The following is a 13910-nucleotide window of genomic DNA, read 5'->3' as shown; positions in this document are numbered from 1 at the left end:
TCATTAGCGAAATGCAAATCAAAACTACAATGAGATATCATCTCACACCAGTCAGAATGGTCATCATCAAAAAATCTACAAACAATACATGCTGGAGAGGGTGTGGAGTAAAGGGAACCCTCTTGCACTGTTGGTGGGAATGTAAATTGATACAGCCACTGTCGAGAACAGTATGGAGGTTCCTTAAAAAAAGTAAAAATAGAACTACCATATGACCCAGCAATCCCAATACTGGGCATATACCATGAGAAAACCATAATTCAAAAAGAGTCGTGTACCACAATGTTCATTGCAGCCCTATTTACAATAGCCAGGGCATGGAAGCAACCTAATTGTCCATCGACAGATGAATGGATAAAGAAGATGTGGCATATATATACAATGGAATATTACTCAGCCATAAAAAGCAACGATATTGAGTTATTTGTAGTGAGGTAGATGGACCTAGAGTTTGTCATACAGAGTGAAGTAAGTCAGAAAGAGAAAAACAAATACCGTATGCTAACACATATATATGGAATCTAAAAAAAAAAAAAAAAAAGGTCATGAAGAACCTAGGGGCAAGACAGAACTAAAGACACAGACCTACTAGAGAGTGGACTTGAGGATACGGGGGGTGGGGGGAAGGGTAAGCTGGGACAAAGTGAGAGAGTGGCATGGACATATATACACTACCAAACGTAAAATACATAGCTAGTGGGAAGCAGCCGCATAGCACAGGGAGATCAGCTTGGTGCTTTGTGACCACCTAGAGGGGTGGGATAGGGAGGGTGGGAGGGAGGGAGACGCAAGAGGGAAGAGATATGGGGACATATGTATATGTATAAATGATTCACTTTGTTATAAAGCAGAAACTAACAGAACATTGTAAAGGAATTATAATCCAATAAAGATGTTTAAAGAAAAAAAAGTAAGTGTTTGTTGAAACTCATTAGGATAATGACAAGGGAAGAGGGGAAAAAATTCTTGTGGACTTGGTGCTTAACTCATCAGGAAAATTTGGTGCCTTTCCTGAAAATCAGCACATGAAAGCATCAGGGATAAAGAAAAACGACATCAAAAAATAAGAGATACTGCAAAAAATAAGCTAGATTTTAGAAATATTAAATAACTGTAGCCAAGAAAAGGCAGTAGGGAGAAAGGAGTTCCCTTATTGATTCCTTCTTTTCACCTTGTAAGTTGAATACCAAGAATGCCATTTATTTCCTTGGACAAGGGCTGGGATCAGGAGGGACAGATTACTTTCAGATCTAGGTGATTGTGGAGAATTAGTGAAGAAAAAATAAAGGACAGTTCACACTAAGACAGGAGTTCCTGGGAAATGTTTGTGGGACTAGTAGGAGGGAAGGCAGCAGTAGAGTGGGGAGAGGTGGAACAGAGCTAAAGAGGAAGGAAAGAGTAAGAAGGGAAAGCAGAGGAAGGGGCTGTGTGCCTACAATGGTGACTTTCCATAGCAGGATCAGAGAGAACGTTGTTGGAAGGCTTAGCAAATATATATTAACCCCTGTGAGAATTCTATAGTGAGGAGGACCAGCTGGGAGAGCCTACTAGGTGTATAGTCTTAAAAGAAATCTTGGTGTTTGAAAGTGGGTGTCAAGAGGGACCTGGGAGGTCATGAACCATCACCTGCAGTCGTGTGCCGGGGCCGCTGGCTCTGGCTCCTGAGAGTCGACTGTACACTTCTCTTTCCAACTCTCCGGGCTCTGTGCCTCTTACTGGTACATGAAAGAGGTCATGGTAGGTGTATTTACACCACAAAAATGGACAAATGCTACAAATCGGGGTCCCCCCTCCACCTTAGAGCCAGTTGTTAAACATTCACTGATCTGCTGCCACGACTCAAGTTGAGACTAGGCTGTTGCATCAAGCAGTGAGGACGGAACCCCGTGAGAACATTCCCACGAGAGGAGGGACACCCTCTTTGCCAGGGTGAGTGTGCACAGAGTAGGTACAGGTATGTTTCTCCTTGAGATACTATAATGAATGGCTGCTCACTGGTCAGAACCGTCTATTGATCCATCTGAGAGAATTCCAGAGGATACGACCGGAAGAAGTCGAGCAAATGAAAGTAAGTCATAAACAATGCATCAGGCAAGCAGAATTCAGTCAAGAGAAAATTAACCCCTTCCTTTGAACCAAGCATGCTTGGTGAGCCTTACAAGTTGAAGCTGGTGCCTTCTTCCTGTTTGCACCCACTGCCAGCACGTAAAATTACATCCCACCTACCTGAAGCCTGTCACGGTTACCTGTGATCCTTTAGAAATCTTTTCCACTACATCCTAAGTTGCTGCTACAAATTTCCAGCAATTGTGTCTGTGTTTTCCGGTTTGTGGAGGAAATAAATACTTTCAAGGCCCCACTGTTGCCCTGTCCCACCTTCGGAATCCTCATACTGGGTTTAGTGCTTTCAAATAAACTCTGCTGCTGAATAAAGAAGTTGTTATTCTAGGAATATAGTGCTGAGTGAGAAAAGAGAGTTATCAACTTTGTCTTCCTTATAATTTTCTGGGTCTCTCCCCCACCTTTTTCCCTTAACTTTCCTTTTTAATTTTTTTTTCCATGTGCCATGTTTTCCATGCCAGTCTTATACACAGGGTTTCTTAGGGAATAGAAATGCATAAGAAGCTTAACAAGTGGAGATTTACCTACTAACTGTAGTGCTCACATAGCAGAGTTATCCAGCACTCATTCAATAGTATTTGTTAATTATGATGTATGTGATAGACACTGCTCAAGGAATCGTATATCATACAGAGCAGTGGCTCACAAAGTACATGGTGAAACAGTGAGAAGATGCAGCCATCAGGCATGTACTTTCTACCTTGACTTGGGTTTAAATTAAATGGCTTCTTATTTGTAACTGTATTTACCTGAACACGCCTGAGTATTGACCCTGTGAATGCCTTTTACTTTCTTTGTTATTTTTAGTTTTTTAGCCTTGCATCTTGGGAAATATTTAGTTTTCAGAGTGGACACAATTCAGGTTAGTCATACTCTAGGAAATATACTGAGATTGCTATAAAGGGTACCTGTGGGAGACTGCTGTGGATTTGTTCCCCCAAGGGCAGCCATATATATCAGTGAAATGGTATGTGTGTTGGGGGGTGGGGAGGAGGGAGTCAAAATGTTATTTAAAGGATGGCTATAGGTCTTAATGCACGAAAGGATCGCCTCCATACTTCAGTTACCATGCCTGACCTCTCTACCATTCATCACCCTTTTTCTAATACAATAAAAACCTTTGTTATAATGTAAATAATATTAACCACTTATAACGTTTCTTAAGGAATGTCCTAAACAGAGATTTGAATGAGTTTGTCAAATTACATGTACATTTTCACAGGAAAGGGGGTTTAGGAAATAAACTGGGGTATAGGCTTTGCAGAGGAGGTTGTGCAGGGGAGGTCAGGAGGTTGCAGGAGAGTACTCTGTGGGGGTGGCCTGAGAAAGCGGGGTATTACTAGGATACAAGATCTACTGCAATCAGCAGAGATACAAAATAACACTGGCCAGAGAGAGAGAACTTTATTTCTTTCTCACTGAATGGCATAGAGAGAGATGGCTGGGGCCAATATTGTGCAGTGGCTTCATGAGGAACCTAGGGACCCAGGGACCCAGGCTCCTTCCCTCTTGTTGCTCCACATGCCTAGAATGTTGTCTTCCCTCTAAGCCTCACTAGCTGAGAATTCTCAAATGTTAGTACACATGTGCTCTCAAACAATTTTGCTCTGCCCTGCTCCACTGCCACTCTACCTGGTAACCACTACATCCTTCCATCCAATAGGTGGTAACACTGGCACTCACAGATCCCACACACTTTCACAGGCTCTACCGCCCACTGGTGGCTTGTTTTGATAAGTCTATGGGGTTATCTGTGGCTCAGCGGGGAAGTATGTTCTTTCCTCTTTGGTTACACTCTGGTCTAGAGTTCCTGAAATAAGACTGTTTATGCTTCATTGTTCTGCAATTATCTTAGAAAAAATAAAACAAAATCATTTCAGCTTTAATATACAGTCTCTGCTCTCCACTGCCCTTGATATGCATCCAGAGAGCTAGGTTGCAAAACACATCTGGGAGATAGCAATCAAGCTGTATTCAGAATCACTTCTCCTCTCTTATAATGAAATATTTGTTATAATAAGCTCATTGACCTAGGATCCTTCTTCCCCAAAACAAGATCTCTTATCCTCGTCTCTCACTCTAAATACCTTTCTTTGGACCTGTCCTATTAGTTTAGCAGATATGCTCAGATCATTCACATTTAAAGCGGGGATTGAGTGGGCATAGTACTGGATATGGGTTGGGGCATAACATTTTGAAAACCATGACACATGAGAACTGGAACAATGAATTTCTTCACTGGGATCCCTCCATAGCATGAGGCATACCATTCAATACAGCAAAAGTCTCTGAAATTGTGACATTTGTATTGCTCTAATTAGCCAACTGTCGAGTGCAGCATCCCACTTGAGGGTTGAGTGTATCTGATTGAAACTTCTGTTATGATTCTAAAGTGAATTTAATCTCCCATGTTGTAAATGACAGTGACAATAAATTCTCAAACAACAAAAATAGAGGTTTTATGATCCAGCAATCGTGCTCATTGCTGTTTACCCAAATGAGTTGAAAACTTATGTCCAAAAATATGCACAGGGGTGTTTATGTCAGTTTTATTCACAATTGCCAGAACTTGCAAGCAGCCCAGATGTTCTTCAGTAGGTGAATTAATAAACTGTGGTACATCCAGACAATGGAATATTATTCAGCATTAGAAAGAAATGAGCTATCAAGCCATGAAAAGACAAGGAGGAAACTTAAATGCATGTTAGTAACAAAAGAAGTCAATCTGAGAAAGCTACAAACTGTATGATTCCAAATATATGACATTCTGGAAAAGGCAAAGCTACAGAGACAGTAACAAGTTCAATGGTTGCTAGGAGTTTGGGGAGGGAGGAGTGAATATGTGGAGCGCAGAGGATTTTTAGGGCAGTGAACCTACTCTGAATGATACCATAATGGTGGATATGTGTCATTATACATTTGTCAAAACCCACAGAATGTGACAAGTGACCCCTAGTGTAAAGTATGAACTTTGGGTGATGATAATGTGTCAGTGTAGGTTCATCGACTGTGACGTACCACTGTGATGTGGGATATTGACGGTGGGGAGGTGATGCAGTGTAGGGACAGCGTGTAAATGCAAACTCTCTGTACTCTCTGCTTGATTTGGCTGTGAACCTAAAATTGTTCTAAAAAATAAAGTCTATTTAAAAGCAGGAAGTAACCTGGAACTTTCATGAAACAAATATTAACATCCTCAATGTAATCTATATTCCATTAAAATAAATGAAGTCCTACAGTCCACCTATAAAAACGTCTATTCCCAAATTCATGAACCCCAGTATTTCTTCAATAATAATTATACTAATACAGGTAAAATTTTTATTAAAAAAAATCCTGAATAATTTAAACAATAAAAAATTCACATTCTTCTTTCTTTGGAATTATAGGAATATATCCCATATGTTTCAAACCTGACACACTAAATATAATAATCTGGATGAGATCCATATCACCGTTCCCTGACCTTAAAGAATACAGAGGAGACAGATGCCAACAGTTGAAATGCGTTAATGTATGCCAGCTACTTGGAATGTATTATTTCATCGTAATCTCTAGAACAGCTTTTACACAGATATTATTCCCACTTTACTAATATTTTGCATGAGACAGGGTCAGGATTTGGTCTTACAAACATGTTTCGTTTTGGAGTCCCTAATTCTCCAGGTACCCAAACTCCTAGATAAGAATACTGGGTTTCCCCAGGTTATTTGCTCAGAATTATATGAGAAAATTTAACAACTGGGCCAGAGGCCTTGAATAGGAGGAAACACTGGAGAACTAGTCCTATGAACTAGAAGTAGGAAAGGATAGCAGAAAAAGTAGGAACTAGTCTAAGGCAGCTAAAACTGGGGTTAAAAGAACCTTCGGGAAGGAGAGCAGCACAACCGATCCACGATGGGGTAAGAAGTGCAGCATTTTCCTAACCAGGATGAGAAGGTTAAAGGAGGATAAGGGAAGGATGGCTGCAGATGAAAAAAAAAAAAGAAAAAAGAAAAGATGAAGATGAACCACAAGTGGAGGCACCCAGCAATTGTGGGCCAGGGGTGGGGAGTGGGGAGTGGCGGTGATGGTAAGCCATAAAGGGGAAGGAGGGGGTTAAGAATTTTAAAAAATTCTATTTTTATATTTTACTTCCGAATCCCAGCTCTAACCAGCTTGAAATTGACCTCACTCTCACCATTCCATGTACTGATATGGGAAATAGCATCATTAAAGCAACAATCTACTAAGTTTGTCTTTGAGGCTTTGAATCTGAAATATGGGGACGACCCTGACATTGGAATCCCGGTCACTTGCTCAATGTCAAGGTCAGGATCTTCCCAATATGCCACATCCCTGCCATGGAGTAGGAAGAATAAATAATAATTATTTCTAATAATTGTTGGTTAGCTCAAACCCAACTAACATTTTCTTTCCTTTTTACCCCCTTCCTCCAGATGATTAGACATGTTTCTGGCTCCTGTGTGTGTCTTCTGCTTCACTGATGAGAGTTGTGTGAAGCTGCGGTGGTTCTCAAGCCTAGCTGCATATTAGACTCACCTGGGCAGCTTTTAGAAATAAAAAGCCTGGGCCTCACCCCAGTAAAACTGAACCAAAACCTTGGGGGCAGGGAGGGCCTGGGCAATGGTAGGTTTCAAACCCTCCCGAGGCAATTCTCATGTGCAGCAAGGGCTTAGAACTACTGATAGAGCATCTTTCTCTCTGAACTGCATGTTCAAAAAAACAAAGGATGAGATGTAATGTATTGAATTCTTGAGCAGGCTTTATATTCTTATATGTGAGCTAGGACCTCTGCTGTGAGATAATTTCTGTTGATAAAACTACCTTCAAAATTTTAAAGACTGAGATTTCTTCTTTTCAGCACAAAGAATAGCATATGCCCATATCAAAAGGAATTTGGATTTAAACAGATCTGGCATTTTTCCTTTATATCTTTTTTTTTTTTTTTGGTCAATTCATTATCATCTTTTCCAAGAAAAAGAGCAAGAAGTGAACATTTCCTCTGTGTAGTCACTTGAATGTGAATGCCAATAATTCCATTCTAAAAAAAACCCAGGTACACAGCTAGAGTCTGCTAGGAAGAAAAATTAAATATATTAAATTCACAAGAATGGTTTCCAGATACTGAACCTTTAAATAACTTCAGGTTTTAGAGGGTCACTTATATCTGAAGTGTGACTAGCAACAATAAGAAGCTACAGGATCCTGACAAGTGCTCCAGCACCAGAACATAACATGAAAAACCTGCAAAGAATTCCATGTTCCCTAGAAATAGAAATATTGTTAAGAATTTTAAAACTATTAATTTTTAGAAGGGGGGTGTTTTTCAGGACTCTCTCTTTTAGGACAAAGTCTCTTGTAATTGAATAAAAGTAAAAGGAACATTAAATATCAGCAATTGATGTCACGAGCTAAGGATGTTTCCTTAGATACAGACTAAGTTTCTCTCCCCCAGGGCACCCTGCCATAGGGATTGCTTAGGACGTACGTTTGCACTGATGTGCACATCTGGTAAAATGACATACATGTGACCTTCAGTATTTTCAACCTGCGTGAAGCTTGCAGACTGCCTTTGTGTTGACTTTCCTCTCTCTAGAGTTTGCAAGAAATTTCCATAGTTTCTAAGTAACTTGGTGTTTTTCACAATCTATATTTTCCATTTATATACATATATATACACACACATGTAACTCTATCCATGATAGAATAAAATCCTGAAATCTCACCTTCTTTATGAAGATTTTAAAAATTGAGTTCTTAAACTGACTAGACATGTTCACGAGACTCTCCTGGTTATTTGCCACCAGTAACTCTTGTATATAAGAACTACATCCCTTTGCTTGATGAAAAGGCAGGGCAAATAGACGCTTTTGTAGCAGGGAAGAACTTTCAGACTCATGAATTTTAGGCTCCATTATGGTTGGCTTGCAAAGATCCCATGTCAGATCTATAAAAATATTTGCAGAATCTTGGTCCTCCTTGTCAAATGGCAGACAGGGAAACATCAAATTCCAAAAGATGTGGTTTTTTTTGTTTATTTGCTGATGATTGCATGGTAGAAAATGAAAACAATCTATTAGATACTGAAAGAACTGATGTATGAAATGTATTATGTATACAAAGCAAACAGTTTAAAAATTTTTTAAAAGGATGGAAAAATCACAAACCCACCATATAGATTTGATGGGTTTGAAACAGACCTGGGTTCCAGTCTTGCTTCTATATATCCTTACTTAATATTCAGTAATTTCCAAAGTATCTCCAAGCCTTAGGGTCTCATCTGTAGTACAGCCATAATACTTCCTACCTCACAGGTAGCTGGGAGGGATTACATGAGAAAAGGTTTTCAACACACCTAACATGGCATCTGGAATATATGAGAGATAGGACTTAATAAATGTCAATTACCAACTCCTTCCCCTTTGTCCTTAGAAATGTAAATGCAAAAGTAGTATTACTACCCAGGACTTCAGAGGAGCTGAATTCTGACACTAGATCTTAATAGTTCATTATATTTTTCTCTTGGACCCTGAAAAAGTGCAGTGTGAAGCCAGTTCTTTGAGTATGAAAAGTAAAATAAGATCCCTGTAAGGAAAGCCTGGATGTGTAAGCTGGTGTTGCTGGGTTGCTTTTATCTGGGATCATGATAACCCATTATGAGTGTGCTTCAGCAACCTTGAAAGCGGATAGCAGCAAAGTGCAGCTCACTGTACAACAGCAGTAGGAGACAATGCATCTTTCAAAAATGTTCTGAAATCCTGATCACGGAAGTGTCACAGAGATTAACGGTAAATTACGAAGTAAGTGCATGAAAGTGAGGGTGTGTGAAATCATAATAGGCATCTTCGTTCTGAATTTCTTATTTCCATGTCTTTAGTGAAAGAAGAGACATAATCAAAAGTAGATTGGGAGCACAGCCCAGAAGTTGGTCAGGATAATATGGCTTTAAAAGGTGAAGGTCATGTCACCTTCTCCATTTTAGGCTCTACTACACTCCTGAAGACAAAGATAAGCATGTTTCTATTTAATAGACTAGCCACAAAACCAATACAGAGAAATTGTTAATACTTAGTGCAAATGCCACTTGAAGCAAATACCCTCAAGAAAAAGAGACTTTCAGAGCAAAAAGGGACTTTGGAAACAATCTTGCCCAGCTGTATCATTTTACAGGTGAGGAAAATGAAGCCCTAAGATGTAAAGAAGACATGGTGCTTAGTTTCAAAGCCTAGAATTGAACTAAGACCCTCTGAGACCATAGTGGTTCTCTTACCATCATTTGTATGGTTGGGTCTAAGAGTGTGAGTTGAAAGCATTCAAGTACAGCTACTATTTCCACTCTCTAACAGGATTCATTAAAAGTCACAAAACAAGTAAAAGGTGATTTTCACCAATGAAAATGTTTTTATTCTAATTGAAACTATCTATTTCATCATCTATAATTCTGCACAAATTGAAAAGACTAAAAGGGTAGAAGAGAGTGATGGATAGGTTTTTCACATGGGGTTTAAGTGGAAGTAATTTGATATAAAAAATTATTTTATTTTCTTATTAGGTTTATAAAATTTGGCAACCATGCCCATTTCCCTGAAAGTATTGCCTTCGGATTATACAATTTGGAGGTCAAGAATAATTAATGCTTCAAAGTCCTTCTCCTTCTTTGCCCAACTCCTGTTCAAATTTGTCTTCTTGAAAGAAAAAAAAAAAAAAAGGCCCTGCAAAGTCTTGCCCAAGCCTGAGAAAGCTTTATGTTAGGTTGTAGGGAAAAACAAGGCAAAATAATATAAACAGCAACCCTGACAGCTGAGATGAGAGCCCTTCTCACCGTGCTTTCCCTGGCTGCTCTGTCAAGATCTTGATGCCTGGTGATGAATAGACTGCATGTGTGCAACAGAAGATAAAAATGATCTCTGCTGGCCCTTTCCCAGCCACAGATGTCATGGCCTTGACCTTAAATATCTTATTGCAGCCCCAGTTTGCTGAAATGCTCGAAGGCAAAATACTCTGTGTCACTCCACCTCAGTGCGGTGAGAGGCTCCCAGAGCCTGGGAATGCGTTCATATTTGGTGATGCCTTCCTGCGTCACTAAAGCAATCAGATGGATCCAGCCTGAGAAGACAATAAGGGCTGGACAAAAGCCGAGAGGGCAAACAGATGGGTAATAATCCCCTCTTTTATTATTTGTGCCTATGGAGAATTATTCAGCAGAATTGAATTCTCTGATGAACAGAGCCCCAGACGGCTTTATGCAGTTAAAATTATGGGATTTTTCCTTTCTATTTGCTTCTGTGCTTTGAGAGAGATGGTAAGATGATATTCTTATTCATAACAGTAGTGATTATTTGCAAAATAAAAAGGGATCCACTGATGTTTGTGACAATCAATAGTGTGATGCCAGGGAGTGCGAGCTCCATTCAGCCAGAGCCCCTTCATCGTGGATCAGGATATATATGGGACATTTGTCAACACCCTCTGTAAGTTCCCAGGGTCTATGATGGACAGGGCTCTGGAAAAGAGATGGGACATCTGCTATTCAGAATTGATTTTGGAAATCAGAATGACCCAGAGGGCCAAGCACATAATAACCGCCCCCCTGCATTTCATAAATTTTGAAATAATTCAGTAATCTGTGACTTAGAAAGCTTCAGCCAATTGATTTGGGAAAAAGAAGTCCCCCATAACCCAGGATTAGGAGGCTGGAAAGTGAGGAGGCACTGGCTGCAATGGAAGGTGCAAGGGCTACTTTCCTATTTTACATGCCCTCCCATATCCTCAGTCCACTGCATGGCTCCCCGAGGGTCCTGCAGGCAGTGTGGGTACCAGCGGACAGCAGGGGTGAGGCACAAACTCTAGGGCTGCTTGCCACTGCAGGGCACCCCAGCCAACTGCTGCTATAATCTTGCTGAGTGTAGCTTTTGTAGGCTTACATTCCTCAGAAATGTAGCAGGAAAGGTCTTCTAAGCTTAGGCTTAGAACCTGACCAGATGTGGAAGAATTCTTTCAGACTCGATTACCTTTGTTTGGGGGCTGCTGTTCAACAGGTGTTTAAAAAAGAGTAAGTAGTATAATATCCTATGTTATTGCATACCCTGGGAAAAAAATCTATTTCTCATCAAAGATGTTTTGTTACACAAAAAGAAAAACAAACAACAATAATAGCTACTATTTATTGAGTTACTAAGGACGTGTGTGTGTGTGTACACTTACAGTGTGTATGTGGATATATATCTTTAGAATTTAAGTGACTTTCTTAAGATAATACAATTAGTAAACTTTGGAGCCTAGGACTGTCTGTTTCCAAACCTCAAGGTCCTTCTACAAAACCAAGCTACCGCATCTCTTGCACTTAGTTGCAATTGATCCTACACTGCCTTATCCTCTTAACTCTCTTTTCATATTTCCTTAACTACATTGTAAGCAACTTGAGAGCAGGAGCCCCATTCTATATTTGTCTTCCCCACAAAACCAAATAGGAGTCTAGAGAACACTCTCTTCAGGCCACGACCAAACTTCCTTGTGATGAAAGTCCATTGTATACACCCTGTGATTATTCGATACTGTTATGAGACCTCAAGACCTCATTTCGTTCGAAAGACATGGTGGGAATAGTTGGGATCAGACTACTGAGGGCCTTGTATGCCATTTGTGGCATAGACACTGCTCACTGGATATCCATGTGCCCCTACATTTCCCAGCCTCTCCACATTGGCAGCATTTGGGACATACAACTAGTTCTGAGGGATGGGCTGTGAGCAGAAATGACATGCATCTGGACCATGGCACTTAAGAGTTAATGTTCCTTTTCCATTCTTCTCTTTCCTCATCATGGTGCCATGAGATGGTAGCATCACAAGATACACAAAGCCTGCATTTCTCAATAATTGGATGAAAACTCTTTCATCAGACTTTGCTAGTGAAAGACACTTTTGTTTTCCTAAACCACTGAGATATAGGGGTTTACATACTACTACTGCAAACCCTATCTTTTAAAAATTTATATACTGTGCCATAAGATTTGGACTTTATTTTAATGGAATTGGCAAATTAGAAGCTTTCATATAGGGAAGCAGCAATGGAAAATATCTTAACTATCAAATTAGCTCTTTTTAAAATCATTTCCTTGTATTTTCTTTCCTACCGGCATTTCCCCAAGGTCATTTACTTTTCACTCATTCATTCAACAACCGATTGTTAATCATCTTATTTACCCACTAGGATATGTCTGGTATGGGACATTCAGAGATGATGATCTGGTTATTTATTAAATATAGAAGTAAAGCATATTATATGCCAGACACTGTTCTGGTACTTGTCAAATATTTACTTATTTAATCCTCATAGCAATGCTAGAATGCACTATCATTATCCTCATTTTATATATTAAGGAAACTGGAACCCAGAGAGATTAAGTAACTTGCCCAAGGTCACAGAGCTGCTAGTGGGAAAAATAGGACTTGAACCCAGGCTGTCTTCCTCCAGAATCTGGGCTCTAATCCACCAAGTATGTTGATGACAGCGTGATAGTCTAATCAGTGCAGAAGATGGAGTCCTAACAGACCGTGATGGCCAACTTGGTCCTCCTCTCCCCAACCCCACCCCATGGGCCTTACTGAAGCTGAAAATTCCCTCCTTCTAATGCATCACAAATATCATCCTGGGAGTTAGGTTAAGACCAGGAAATTCTCAGAAAAATGCTGAGAGAACTAACAGGGAATTGATCCCATCTCTGCATTCCCTTAATGTTTTCTTTGCATTCCTATTAAGCCACTGCTCATACCACATCTTTATTTACTTACTTAGTTATACACAAGTTTTATTCATTTTGGTACGCTTACAGCACTTACCTCACTACACAAATATGCAGAGTAAATGTCTGACAGATGATGTAAATGAAAGAATGAGTAATATAACCTAAGCCATATCTACAGCTAAAATTTTAGTATCTTTGGATATTTCTGGTGAAATGGTGGGGTAGACAATCCAGCAGTTAATAAATTCTCTTTCTGCCATATTATCAATCCTGATGATATAACACTTTGAACAAGTATTAACACTTAATTATTGTTCCAACTGTGGAGTAATATTTCTATTCTAGTTCTGAGAAAATAATAAAGGGCATATACTGATTATTTAGTATGAGTTAGACAGTTGCTATGGACTAAATGTTTGTATCCCCCAAGTTCATATGTTGAACCCCAGTTCCCAAAGTGTTGGTATTTCAAGGTGGGAAATTTGTGAGATAATTAAGTCATGAGGGTATAGTCCTTGTGACGGGGATTAGTACCTTTATAAGAAGAAACATGAGAGAGATGATCTCGCTCACCAACATGTGAGTATACAGCAAGAAGGCATTCATCTGCAAAGCAAGAAGAGGGTCCTCAGCAGGAACAGAGTCAGCCAGCACTGAGATTTTGGACTTCCCAGCCTCCAGAAATGTGAGAAATGTTTGTTGTTTAAGCCACTCAGTCTATTTGTTATAGCAGCCTGAACTAAGCAGTCTCATAAGGACTTTATATATAACTTATTTAACCCTCATAGTCATATACAGCCAATTCTCATCATTCATGGTCGTTATGTTCTACAATACTGATCTGATGCTTCTAGGAGAAATAAAGGGTTAGGTTCCTGAAAGCATCTGGTTGAAATATTTTCTTTGACTGGTCAATAAAAAATCTTGTTTTATGTGTGTTTCTGTTGAAAGACACTTTATTTAATATATGATATTGATTAATTTACATTGAATTCATGGCCAATAGCATGCAGACGAACTCATGCCTGAACAAAGCTTA

General features: G+C 39.6%; 2 long non-coding RNA genes across 10 annotated transcripts in view; one reads left to right on the top strand and one right to left on the bottom strand.

The window, feature by feature from the left end:
- Positions 1 to 6963, top strand: part of LOC309638850 — a 220875-nt gene extending 213912 nt beyond the window's left edge. For 8 of the 9 annotated variants that reach the window (XR_014251333.1, XR_014251335.1, XR_014251336.1 and 5 more), the window contains one exon: positions 5511 to 6963. This is a non-coding gene — a long non-coding RNA (uncharacterized lncRNA). The remainder of the gene's footprint in view (positions 1 to 5510) is intronic. The other variant, XR_014251334.1, reaches the window with a different exon arrangement.
- LOC309638843 overlaps positions 1 to 13910 on the bottom strand; it is a 516516-nt gene that overhangs the window by 131244 nt on the left and 371362 nt on the right. The window lies entirely within an intron of this gene.

This window comes from Balaenoptera physalus (genome assembly GCF_965194825.1).
Source record: "Balaenoptera physalus genome assembly, chromosome: 11".
NCBI classification, from domain to species: Eukaryota; Metazoa; Chordata; class Mammalia; order Artiodactyla; family Balaenopteridae; genus Balaenoptera; species Balaenoptera physalus.
This window is presented reverse-complemented; position numbering and strand designations above follow the sequence as displayed.